Consider the following 12,978-nt stretch of genomic DNA (forward strand, 5'->3'; position numbering starts at 1 on the left):
ACATAATTCTTGGCAATAAAGGATTCAACTGCCTATTGGCCGCTAGCTCCTCAACATCAGAAAACACCATCAAAAGGTCATAATAAGTTAGTAGATCCTATAGGAAGCATTCTGCTTTCTCAATCTTTTGATGACGTCTTCTTTGATCTCGGTTTTCTAGAACCCCAGAAAAGCCTCTCATACTTGTTTCGGGTTGAGGCCCAGGCCAGGGGCTGCAGATAAGTTGTTCATTTCCATCTCTACGGGCAGATGCTTGGTGAGAGTCCTCGACCAACCGTGGACCTAATTAATTGGTTGTTGCAGGAGTACCAACGATGTCAAATTTGTTTCTCTTCATGTGGAGCGGCAGAAATTCAGCCATGATGAAGGATGGAAGGCTTCTTGTGATGCGTGTCGAGATTGTCATTAGGCTGTAAATGGATCTATTGCAATACTTGCTTGAATCCATAATATAAAAGGAGATTGATTGCTCAAAGAATAATAAATCGACTGATTTATATGACTCATGCGCATATGAGTTCCATCTGAAGTTACGCATCGACACAACCCTTCACAAAATGGTCCTCATGACCAGTATACTCCATCGATCACAGGGAACAATGCCTATTAGATTTTTTAAGTCAAACTTTGTAAACTTTGACCGAATTTATATAAAAATTAGAAACATATATAATACTAAATCAATACCATTAGGTTCATCATGAAATATATATTCATATGATATATATATATTTGGTATTGTCTATATAAATGCATTTTTGTATAAATTTGGTATAAATTTGTGTAGATAGACTTTCATGCAAATCAATGTGCACTATAATATGAGATGGAGGGAGTCACTCTCCAAGTTTACGCGGGGCTGAAGTACCCGCACGTCCAGGGCTTCTAGTCAAAACGCTTTTATGGCCATCTGATCTTAGGAATAGACCGGGTAGTCGTTTTCCGGTCGATGTGTAACGACTACGAGGGAACAATAGTTCTCTCTATCAGGTTTGGATACAAGTTTCCTCAGCGTCTCAGCGAGATGGAAGAGCTAGCCAGATCTGGTGGCCTCAGGTGTTTGGAGAGGAAGAAGCAGAGAGGAGAGAATACAATAGTTAGCTGATTACACTTCTCTGCCTCCACACACATGTCAGCGGTTATACAGTCTCATTTCCCACTACACTTCTTTGCCTCCACACAGATGCACACACATGCCGGCAGTTACACAATGTGATTTCCTACTACACTTCTTTGTCTCCACACACACACACACACATGCCAGCCAGGCAGCCATTATCCCTAGAGAATCTAAGCTCCCTGGAAATGACGCCTTTAGAATGCATACACGCTGTTTTTATGTTTGTAGGCACACATGTCAAGTAGTTAATACTTTTCCATCGTGGGATTTATTTGAGCCTCTTCACAAGGCAACATGAATCGGGAGTGTGGATCGATGTATTATGTGTCCGGAAATAATTGTTTTTGTGTGGGCTTCCAAACGGGAGGTCTCATATAATGAGACGAGATCTGCTAAGAATATATAATATAGTGAAATGAGAACGTACAATGTGGTTATCCCAATTTTGGTAAAATTCTAGGAATTTCCTTTGGCCAGTTTTTTATTTTCATCTACTGGTTTGCATGTTTTCTTTTCTGTTTTTTGCTTTTTTAGTTTGTTTTTCCCTTTTCTTTCTTATTTATTTCTGATTATTTATTTTCCTTTTACTTCTCTTCCATTTGAAATTTATGAACATTTTCAGATAAATTCAGGACCTTTTAAATTCGCAAAAAAATTAATTCACCCAAATTTCCCACATTCGATGATATTTTTAAGTTGGTGAATATTTTAAAATTTAGGAACCTTTATTTAAATTCATGAATTTTTTGACATTCAAGAACATTGTTTTAGAAGTATGAATATTTCCAAATTATAAAAAAAATCTAAATTTGGGATATTTTTTCAATCCATGATTTTTTAAATCACGATATTTTTGAAAAAAAATTAAAATCTACAAACATTTTGTAAAACCCATGTTTTGTTTTTAACTTCACCAACTATTTCAACACTAACAACAAAAAATATAGCTGGTTTTTTCCTGAGCCTGCATGTAGCAAAGGAACGAGCAAAAACAAATCCAGCGTGCCCAGCAAGCGAAGTATCAAGTGGACTTTAGTGGATCACAACTTAGTATGCGCCGTAGGGTCACTTTGATGCCTTAAGTAATGGACATGAGCACCCGACATACCGGCGCATGGGGTTATTTCGCTCTGGGGAAGGGGGCAAACTAGTTCGCTACCGGGAGGGTCAGGTCGTGTGGGTTATTCTTCTTCATGTGTTTTGTGAGGGGTGGCGGGGCTTGTTGATTCTGCGCCGACTAATTGGGTTAGGCTCCTCTGGCGTGGATTCATGGTAGAATACCAATGTCAGCTGGCGCTGGGGTGAACCTAGGCAGAGAAGGAAAAGATTGGGTGCTAGAGATTCAAGACAACATGAGCACCTCTCAAACAGCTGACATAGTTAGGCCTTGTGCCATTAGTACTAACACCATTGTTGGGAGGGGACTAGGTTGAGATATTGTAATCCTTTTGGGGACAAAAACCAATGCAGAGAGTGATTTTGAGAGGCAGAGGCATGACTGAATTGAGTTTTATGCGGGTATGCGTCGACAGCGTCGTACATGGGCCCATGCCTACACGCGCCAGCAAAGTAGGAAAGTTAGAGAAAATCATTTTAGTGTATACGGTCAGTTCAGTTTATGTAGGGCGAAAACCAAAGATACACCTGAACACAAAACAACTATTCCCTCCGTCCCCAAATAAGTGACTCAACTTTTTACTAACTTTAGTACAAAATTAGTATTAAATTGAGTCACTTATTTTGGGACGGAGGGAGTACAATTTAAAGTTACACAAAGAATATCCATATGTGCTTGTAAAGCATTTTTTTAAGCTTGAAACCTCATTCTGTATTTTTCTTTAAATCTATGCTCCATGGAGCCGCGAGCCAAAAAAATGCGTACCCATGTGTGTTTACCATTTGAACATATGTTAAGGTAAGAGCATCTCTGGCAAATGCGCTATCTCAACGCCAGCCCATATATTTGCGGGTGGTTTAGTGTTTTCGGGTTACTTCAGGCTAGAATAGAAGCAACAAATTTGCACCGGCTCATAAAAAATATACGGGCGGCCCGCAAACCGCCTCCTCCAGCCGCTATAAGTACGGGGAGGGGGTCATTTTAGGGTTCCTGTCTTGGATAGATCCGTCTCCCTCCGCTGCAATCTTCTTCCCCTCCGCCGCAATCTTTTCTTAGCTCCGGCGAGTGCATCCGGCCGTTTTCCACCTGTCAAGCTTAGATCACGTCGGGAGAAGGTCGCGGATGTGAGGGATACAAATAGGATCTTGGGGTTAAACCAAGCTTTATTGATCAAATTTCACATGATGTGGGATACAAATAGGATCATATGGGGTTCGACCAAGCATGTGTGTCGCCCCGGATCCAGAGAATGTGAAAACTTGGGTAACCTATCTGCATCACTATTAGATGCTCTACCTTCAAACATGAAATTACAATTCGAAAAGGCTCTATGTCTAATTTCACTAATGATAGCTTCATAAACACCACTACTGTTCTTCTGGATGTCGTTGATAACTTGTCTGGAGTCCAAAGCAATAATCATATTTTGGATCATCAGATCCTCGGCCAAACAAAGTAGATGCTTAGTTGTCTGACAACTGTAAACGCAGTGAGTTTGCAACTGCGTGTGCATGGGAAGATGTCACGTGACAGGCATGGGGCGGTGAGTAGGCTGCGGAGCAGCCCACGATGAGAGATGGGAGATTGCACGTATAGCGGCTGACACCCGGGCTCCGAACCAGTAAAATACACGGAGGGAGCAGCCCACGACGAGAGATGAGAGATGGGATGCGCCGCCATCAGATCTCGAGGGAGCTCACAGTTTGTAGAGATGTTATAAAACCCTCTTCTCTTCCAATCCAAACTAACCCGCGAGATCAGACCAATTGGATCACCGGCACTGACCGCCGCCGGCCATCACCGATTCGATCGCTATGGCAGCTGAAACCGATCACCACCTACGCGCTGATCACGTCGTGCTGTTCCCGTTCATGGCGCAGGGCCACTTCGCGCCGTTCCGCTGCCTCGCCGCCCTCGTGCGCCGCTGCCGCCCCGACGCCCGCGTCACCGTCGTAGCCACCGTCGATGCAGCCGAGTCCATCCGCGCCCACCTCGACCACGACGCCATCGCCGTCCACGTGCTGCCTATCAGCCCCGTCGGCGCTTCCCAGCGGCTCATCGACCTCTTCCTCGCCTCCGAGTCCCTCCGCCCGGCGTTTCACCAGTTCATCGCGGGCCTCAGACGCTCCGACCCCCGCGCCTACGTGCACGTCGTGGCGGACATGTTCCTGGCCTGGACGGCGGACGTAGCCCGCGGTGACCCCGGCGTCACGCACTCCGTCTTGCTCACCACGGGCGGCTACGGCTCGGCACTCTACTTCTCGCTCTGGAACAGCGTCCCGCTTGTCCCGGACGACGACGAATGCTTCCGGTTGCAGAGCTTCCCGGACATCCGCATCCACCGCTCGCAGCTCACCGGCCACCTCGCGATGGCTGACGGCGGCGACGAGTGGTCCACCTTCATCCGCAGGCAGATCGCCGCCTTCTCCCGCGCCGACGCCCTGCTCGTCAACACCGCCGAGAAGCTGGAGCCCAAGGGATTAAGCATGCTCCGGCAATCGCTCAACAATGTCCCGATATTCCCGGTCGGGCCGCTGCTCCGAGCGGCAAGTTCGTCGTCCCCGCAGGAGACGACATTGGGGAGCCCCATCTTGGCGTGGCTCGACAAGCAACCGCCAGGCTCGGTGCTATACGTGTCGTTCGGGTCGCTATACCTGTGTTTTGATTTTCGGTTTGAGCTTTTTTTCGCCCTAAACCGAGATGGCCGAATTTCGGCCATTTTCAAAAATTTCGGCTGAAATTTGATCAAATTTTGACTGCAATTTGACCAAAATTTAAGCAATTTTGGCCTAAATATACTTTTCGCCCAGGCCGAGATGGCCGAAATTCGGCCGAAATCCACTTTTTTCGGCTGAAAATCAAAACACAGCGCTATACACGATCTCCGCGTCGCAGACGATGGAGCTGGCAATAGGGCTGGAGAAGAGCGGGCACAAATTCGTGTTGGTGGTCCAGCACACCACCGACGTGAACGGTAGCGAGTCACCGCCGTCAGGCCTTCAGGACGGGTTCGGGGAGAGGATGGAGGTTGCCGGGCGTGGGTTGGTGGCGTGGTGCTGGGCGCCGCAGGTGAAGGTCCTGGCGCACCCGGCCACATGTGCCTTCTTGACGCACTGAGGGTGGAACTCGGCGCAGGAGAGCCTCACCGCGGGCGTGCCGATGGTCGGCTGGCCGCTCTCGGCGGAACAGTTTTACAATGCCTAGTTGCTAGTGGAAGAAATGGGGGTGTGCTTGGAGCTGGCGCGTGGTGATGTGGCTTCCAGAGCCCTTGCTACAGTAGTAGAAGTGGTGCTAGCTTCATTGCAGGAAGTCCACCATGGTGATGTGGCCGTTGGCGTCATTCCTTTCCTTTTGGTCTGACTCACCGTTGAGGAATTCAAGTGGAGCCGTGACTCGATCTCGCAAGGTTCGCTGCGGCCTGGCTCCTCCCCAAGGTCACATATGGCAAGGCATAAGCAGGCTCTAGGTGAAAGCCATGTTCTTTGGCGGGGTTCATTGCCAGCGATGATGGTACCCGTGGGTGTCATCCTCCTTGAGGCATTGTTGAAGAGTACTTCCTTCCATTGGGACATGACTGGATGGGGGTGATGTGGTGTTGGAGGTTGTTGGATTGGCCGAACCTATCCCGGGTTTCGGTGGGGTGATCGTGAGCGGGGTTTACCGAATGCTTTTTGATCGACGGGGGCCGATGCCTATGGCGGAAGTGTCCTCGGGCGTCGTTACCTTCTTGAAGGGTCTCCGAATATCTTGTTTACGATCATTCCGGGATGAGGTCACGTTGGGTGGTGGTGGTCTGTTTGGGTTGGCATCAGCAGCTTATTTCTCTTTCTATTTTTCTTATTGTTGAATGTTTGTTGGTCAGTTTCCTTTATAAGTTGGTAACCTCTGTATTTTTTCTCTCTCTACGGAGCTCCTGCCTTGCACATCAAAAATATATAAAAAATGAACAGATCTTTTTTCTTAAATTTGGAGAAACAAAGTCGACACAATAACATCTGTCACAAAACGTATGTTGAAATTCTTTTTTTTAAGCTGACACGTGTGTTGTGCTCTTGCAGCAACCGAGCACAAAGTCTGCTCTCCAAATTTCCATGACACGCGGTCAGTGTGTTCTTTGTGTCCACAGGTATGCCTTACCAGATAAAACCATCAACGCCGGGCATGATGCCGAGGTTCATGAACGACGTCCGTACGTGTGCTCAAGGAAACAGTGTCCGGTGACGTACTTTTTTTGCGGGTAAACCGGGAGCTCTTTATTCAACATCAACACCTCCAACAGAATCTGCTAAGAGGCTAGTTACAAGAAAACTTGGGGTAGTGTCAAGCCAACACTCTGTAACATCTAAAGTGCTCGCTTGCTTCGCACAAAGATGAGCAGGGACGTTGGCTGCCCTACCGACATGCTGAACTACAAAAGACTTAAAAGAAGGAACATGCTCCCCAATTTCAGAAAAGATAGGCGCCACCACCGCACGAGAGGTGTGACGCGAGTTCCAGAGATTCACAATCTCCAAATTATCAGACTCCAGGACCACTTGTGCATAGCCCCTAAGATGTGCGAAGATGACTCCATCGCGTATAGCAAGAGCTTCAGCTATGAGCGGGTCCGTGACCCCTGGGTAGGGTTTGCACCATGCCGCGAGGAGGGATGATCGGGACCGAGCTACTCCCCCTCCCCCCCCCCTCCTTGCATCCATCGCAACACTTCCATCGGTGTTTATTTTGATCCAGCCCAACTCAGGTGGGCGCCAACCATGGTCGGGCAGAATTCGGGCGTGATCACGAGGCAGCTCAAGTGCTAGCGACTCCCTTACCCTTTTCAGAGACTGTATAGGGTTGTATGCAGTTTTGTCGTGGGTGATGTTGTTCCGTGAGGTCCAAATCGTCCACATAACAGTCACTAGAATAGCTCTCTCTGACTCTGAGAACATATGATCGCACAAGATATCCCTTGACCAGGTTAGTGGGTGCAGTACCGGCCTTATGATGTTCAACCACTCGGGGGTTGCATCCCAAAACTGCATGGCATGAGAACAATCCAGTAGGGCATGCATCATGTCTTCTTGAGTGTGAAGACATATTTTGCATGTACTAACCGTAGCAATATGACGGTGTTTAAGAGTTGCTTCTGCTGGGAGAATGCCATGTAGTACCCTCCACCAGAAGACTCTCACTCATGGTATGACTTTGAGCTTCCACAAACGAGACCACAACTGTTTGTCTGTCATTGAAGATTCAGTAGTCGTCCCTTCCTCTAGAGCAAGCTGCTCGTTGCGAGTCATTAGAGCACGATACGCTGATCTTACAGTGTAGCAACCCGGTTTTTCAAAAGCCCATGCCAAAGAATCATCACCTCCTCCCTGCCTCAATGGAATATTGAGAATAGTATCTGCATCTGGGGGTATGAAATTTTCACGAACCACATCAGCCCTCCATGACTAGTTACTGGGGTCAATGAGATCTGCCACCACATTCAACTGAGCATTGCCAATGTTACAGACCAGCGTCATAGATAAAGTGCCATGGATCCATTTGTCATGCCAAATGGAGACCTTAGAGCCGTCTCCTATCCGTTTGAGAAGACCAATCTGCAGGGCATCCCTCCCAGCGACTATAGCGCGCCAAGTTGAAGAGGAACAACGAGGAGCTGTGGCTTGCATAAAATAACAAGTGGGGTAGTATCTTCCTTTAAGAACTCGAGCGCAAAGGGATTCTGGGTTTGTCCGTAGTCACCATCCGTGTTTCCCGAGGAGAGTTGTGTTGAACATCTCAAGATCCCGAAAACCCATCCCACCCTGCGCTTTCGGCTTAGATAGAGAGTCCCATGCCTTCCAGTGCAAAGATCGGCGATCAAGGGAACTACTCCACCAATATTTCACTAAGCAAGAGGCCAGGCTCTTGCATACCTTCTTTGTTAACTTGAAGCAGCTCATACTGAACATGGGGATGGCTTAGGCGATCGCCTTGATTCATACTTCCCATCCAGAACAAGAAATCAATCATTCTGACCCTGCTTGGAGCTTGTTTCGGATCCTTTCCCCAATATGATCGAACGTGCCGCTTGTGATCCTACCCACGGCGGTAGGTAGACCAAGGTAGCGTTCGCTGAATGCTTCCACTGAAATATTCAGTGTTTGTTTCAGCAGCAACTTATCCGGAGCCGGAGTGTTTGGGCTAAAGTAGATCGAGCTCTTCTCTTTATTAACCGCCTGGCCCGAGCCTTCTTCATAAATTCTCAAGATCTCATTTAATCTTTGAGCACTTTGCTCCTTGGCTTGCATGCAAATTAAACTATCATCCGCGAAGAGGAGATGGTTGATCCAGGGCGAGCGATAGCTGACCCTTATACCTTTGTCTGCATCTTCTCCACCGAAACGATTCAGCAATGATGTAAGGCCTTCCGCACACAGCAAAAAGAGGTACGGAGACATTGGGCATCCCTGCCTTAAGCCCCTTGATGGGGAAAAGAAAGGAAGAAGCTCGCCATTGACACGGATTGAGAATCTGACTGAGGGAACACACTTCATGACAAGGCGAACAAACTCCACACCGAATCCAAGTTTGAGCATGATGGCCTGCAGATAGTGCCATTCGACACAGTCATAGGCCTTCATCATGTCTAACTTGATCGCTCACACTGAATTGCCCCCTTTTTTCCTTCTCCTCATTGCATGCACATTCTCATGTGCAATAAGAAAGTTGTCAGTTATCAGGCGGCCGGGGACGAAAGCACTCTGTTCAGCACCAACAATATCATCTAGACACTCACGAACACGGTTAGCGATTGCCTTGGTAGCGATCTTGTATAAAACCGGAAAGAGCGATATAGGGCGATATTGGGTGATTCTTTGTGGGAAGCGTACCTTCGGTATGAGAGTAATAGACGTGTCATTCATCCCTGTCGGCAATTCTCCCCCATTTAGGAAATCAAGCACAGCTGGAACGATATCATCTTTGAGCAAATTCCAGTGGCGCTGATAAAACCCTGCCGTAAATCCATCCACCCCGGGGGCCTTCGACAGGGCCATCTGAAAGAGAGCTCTACGGACCTCCTCTTCCGTGTATGGTTTTTCAAGCTCAGCATTCATCAAGGGCGTAACCCGAGGGGGTACAACATCCAGAAGCTCTTGCATCTGGTTGAAGCCTTGCGAGGTATATAGTTGTTCATAAAAGGCCTGAACCTCCGCGCGGTCTTCTTCCAGCGTATTACAAACTGTTCCATCAGCCCGAACGAGTTTTTCTATCTTGTTCATTCGTTTGCGCTGGGCTGCCTGGGCGTGAAAATTGCCCGTATTCTGGTCGCCTTCCCGTAGCCACGGGACTCGCGATCTCTGTCGGAGCCATATTTCTTCCTGACGCAGTACTCATTTCAGCTTTTTCGCAACTGCTTTCTCTTCATCTGATGGCCCCCTCCTTAATGATTGACCACGCAGACGGGTCAACTGCTCGCGCAGCTTTCTTATCTTGCGTGACAAACACCCAAACTCTTTCGCCCCCAAGCAGCAAGCTTGCCTTGCAGCGAGTTAAGAGCCTGAGCTATACCGTGCAGTCCAGCTCGACCTGCACCCTTTTGCCAAGAATCCAGAATCAGTTTATCGTAGTCCATATGTGTTTGCCACATATCTTCGTATCTGAAGGGCTTAGGGCCTCTGGGTGCAGTCGACGGGAGGTTGTCTCGCAAGTCCGCGAGAACAAAACAGTGATCAGATTCCGTTGTGACAATGTGTCTGATCCTCACATTCGAGAACATCTGCATGAAAGCGGAATTTCCGAAAGCTCTATCAAGCCGGGCTCTCACGTTGGATCGTCCCGGCTGCATATTATCCCACATGTATTCCATCCCTGACCATCCCAAATCAGAGAGTGCACACTCGTCTGTTACTTCCCGGAACGCCCGCATCTGCCATTCTGGTCTGGGGGTTCTAGAAAAGTGCTCTGAGCCAACAAGGGTCTCATTAAAGTCTCCAATGCACATCCACGCATCATGTTGGATAGCAAAAAGTGTTCTCAGGAATCTCCAACTGTGGCAACGATCTTCCACTCTCGGAGCTCCATAGAATCCCGTTACACGCCACTGCTTTCTGACATCGTATTTCTTCTGCACCATTACATCAATATGGCTGGTGCTGTAATTTTTCAGTTCCACATCCAGGTTCGAGGTCCAAAACATGCCAATACCTCCGCTCAGACCCCTACTGCTAACTGCATAGCAGCTTGAGAAACCTAGCAGATTCTGTAAGCTTTCAACTCTTGTCGCTAGAATTTTCGTCTCCATAACAAACAGGAGATCGGGCCCTTCTTGCTTCACAATGTTGCGAAGCTTGCGAACTACGCCGGGGTTCCCAAGCCCCCGGCAGTTCCAGCTCAAACAACTCATTGTCCCCGGCGGGGCTGGTTCGCAGCCGCCGCCGAACTATCCGAGCTCTCTGAATTGGTGGGAGTAGGCTTCTTCTTCTTTGGAGTCGGTTCTATCCCAGGGTCACCTCCCTCTCCAACTGGTTTGTTAGCCCCCGCTGTGAACACCACCACGGCATTGGCTACCACATCATGATGCACCTGCTCTTCGGTCTCTGCCGATGACGTACTTTAATCAGCATAGGTTCACAGCTAAGGACGTTCTTTATACCCACAATATACTCGTTTAGAAGGTAGTAGGAATCTAGAAACAACTCAGGTGGCATGCCATGTTGAAACCTACAGGGGATAGAATCACAATGAATCACAAAAAGGAAGAAAGAACCACAAGAAAATCCTCCACAAACTACAGAGGAAGCAGCGGTAGCTATATTCAATGGTCAACGATCAAGCGATGTAAACTCACTAGGGTTGTTTTCATGTGTACTCACTGGGTCTGTTCTCCAAATTATGTTTTCATCCGGTACCATTAACCTGACCTCCAGTTCTCAATTGGATAACATGATATCAACATTTCAAGAGTTTCTGAACCCCGCGCCCAAGGTCCTGCCCAAGGATCTGGATCCGCTGCCCCTGATCCGTGATGTGCGGGAGGGGCCCTGGGACGGGCATGACCGGCGGCTAGTGGTAATCCGGCAAATGGCCGGCGCCGGGAAGCTCGGTCTGCCCAGGTCATCGCTGTTGGGGAACGTAGCAGAAATTCAAAATTTTCTACGCATCACCAAGATCAATCTATGGAGTTTACTAGCAACGAGAGGGAAGGAGTGCATCTACATACCCTTGTAGATCGCGAGCGGAAGCGTTCAAGAGAACGGGGTTGATGGAGTCGTACTCGTCGTGATCCAAATCACCGATGATCCTAGCGCCGAACGGACGGCACCTCCGCGTTCAACACACGTACGGAGCAGCGACGTCTCCTCCTCCTTGATCCAGCAAGGGGGGAGGAGAGGTTGATGGAGATCCAGCAGCACGACGGCGTGGTGGTGGAAGTAGCGGGATTCCAACAGGGCTTCGCCAAGCGCTGCGAGAGGAGGGAGATGTGTCACGGGAGGGAGAGGGAGGCGCCAGGGCTTAGATTGTTGCTGCCCTCCGTCCCCCCCCCCCCACTATATATAGGGCCAAGGGAGAGGGGGGGCGCAGCCTTGGCCCTTCCTCCAAGGAAGGGTGCGGCCAGGGAGGAGTCCTTCGTCCCCAAGGCACCTCGGAGGTGCCTTCCCCCTTTAGGACTCTCCGTTTATCTTATCTCTTGGCGCATGGGCCTCTTGGGGCTGGTTCCCTTAGCCCATATAGGCCAAGGCGCACCCCCCACAGCCCATGTGGCCCCCCGGGGCTGGTGGACCCCTTGGTGGACCCCCGGACCCCTTTCGGCACTCCCGGTACAATACCGATAAAGTGCGAAACTTTTCCGGCGACCAAAATAAGACTTCCCATATATAAATCTTTACCTCCGGGCCATTCCGGAACTCCTCGTGACGTCCGGGATCTCATCCGGGACTCCGAACAACTTTCGGGTTACTGCATACTAATATCTCTATAACCCTAGCGTCACCGAACCTTAAGTGTGTAGACCCTACGGGTTCGGGAGACATGCAGACATGACCGAGACGACTCTCCGGTCAATAACCAACAGCGGGATCTGGATACCCATGTTGGCTCCCACATGCTCCTGGATGATCTCATCGGATGAACCACGATGTCGAGGATTCAATCAATCCCGTATACAATTCCCTTTGTCTACCGGTATGTTACTTGCCCGAGATTCGATCGTCGGTATCCCTATACCTTTTTCAATCTCGTTACCGGCAAGTCTCTTTACTCGTTCCGTAACTCACATCATCCCGTGATCAACTCCTTGGTCACATTGTGCACATTATGATGATGTCCTACCGAGTGGGCCCAGAGGTACCTCTCCGTTTACACGGAGTGACAAATCCCAGTCTCAATTCGTGCCAACCCAACAGACACTTTCGGAGATACCTGTAGTGCACCTTTATAGCCACCCAGTTACGTTGTGACGTTTGGTACACCCAAAGCATTCCTACGGTATCCGGGAGTTGCACAATCTCATGGTCTAAGGAAATGACACTTGACATTAGAAAAAGCTCTGAGCAAACGAACTACACGATCTTGTGTCTAGGCTTAGGATTGGGTCTTGTCCATCACATCATTCTCCTAATGATGTGATCCCGTTATCAACGACATCCAATGAACATGGTCAGGAAACCGTAACCATCTATTGATCAACGAGCTAGTCAACTAGAGGCTTACTAGGGACATGGTGTTGTCTATGTATCCACACATGTATCTGAGTTTCCTATCAATACAA

The 12,978-nt window shown here is 48.7% G+C and overlaps 1 pseudogene; it reads left to right on the forward strand.

The window, feature by feature from the left end:
• Positions 1-3,785: 3,785 nt before the first annotated feature.
• On the forward strand, positions 3,786-5,488 carry LOC123055585 (crocetin glucosyltransferase 3-like; annotated as a pseudogene).
• The last annotated feature ends 7,490 nt before the right edge of the window (positions 5,489-12,978 follow it).

This window comes from Triticum aestivum, chromosome 2D (assembly GCF_018294505.1).
Source record: "Triticum aestivum cultivar Chinese Spring chromosome 2D, IWGSC CS RefSeq v2.1, whole genome shotgun sequence".
In the NCBI taxonomy this organism is placed as follows: Eukaryota; Viridiplantae; Streptophyta; class Magnoliopsida; order Poales; family Poaceae; genus Triticum; species Triticum aestivum.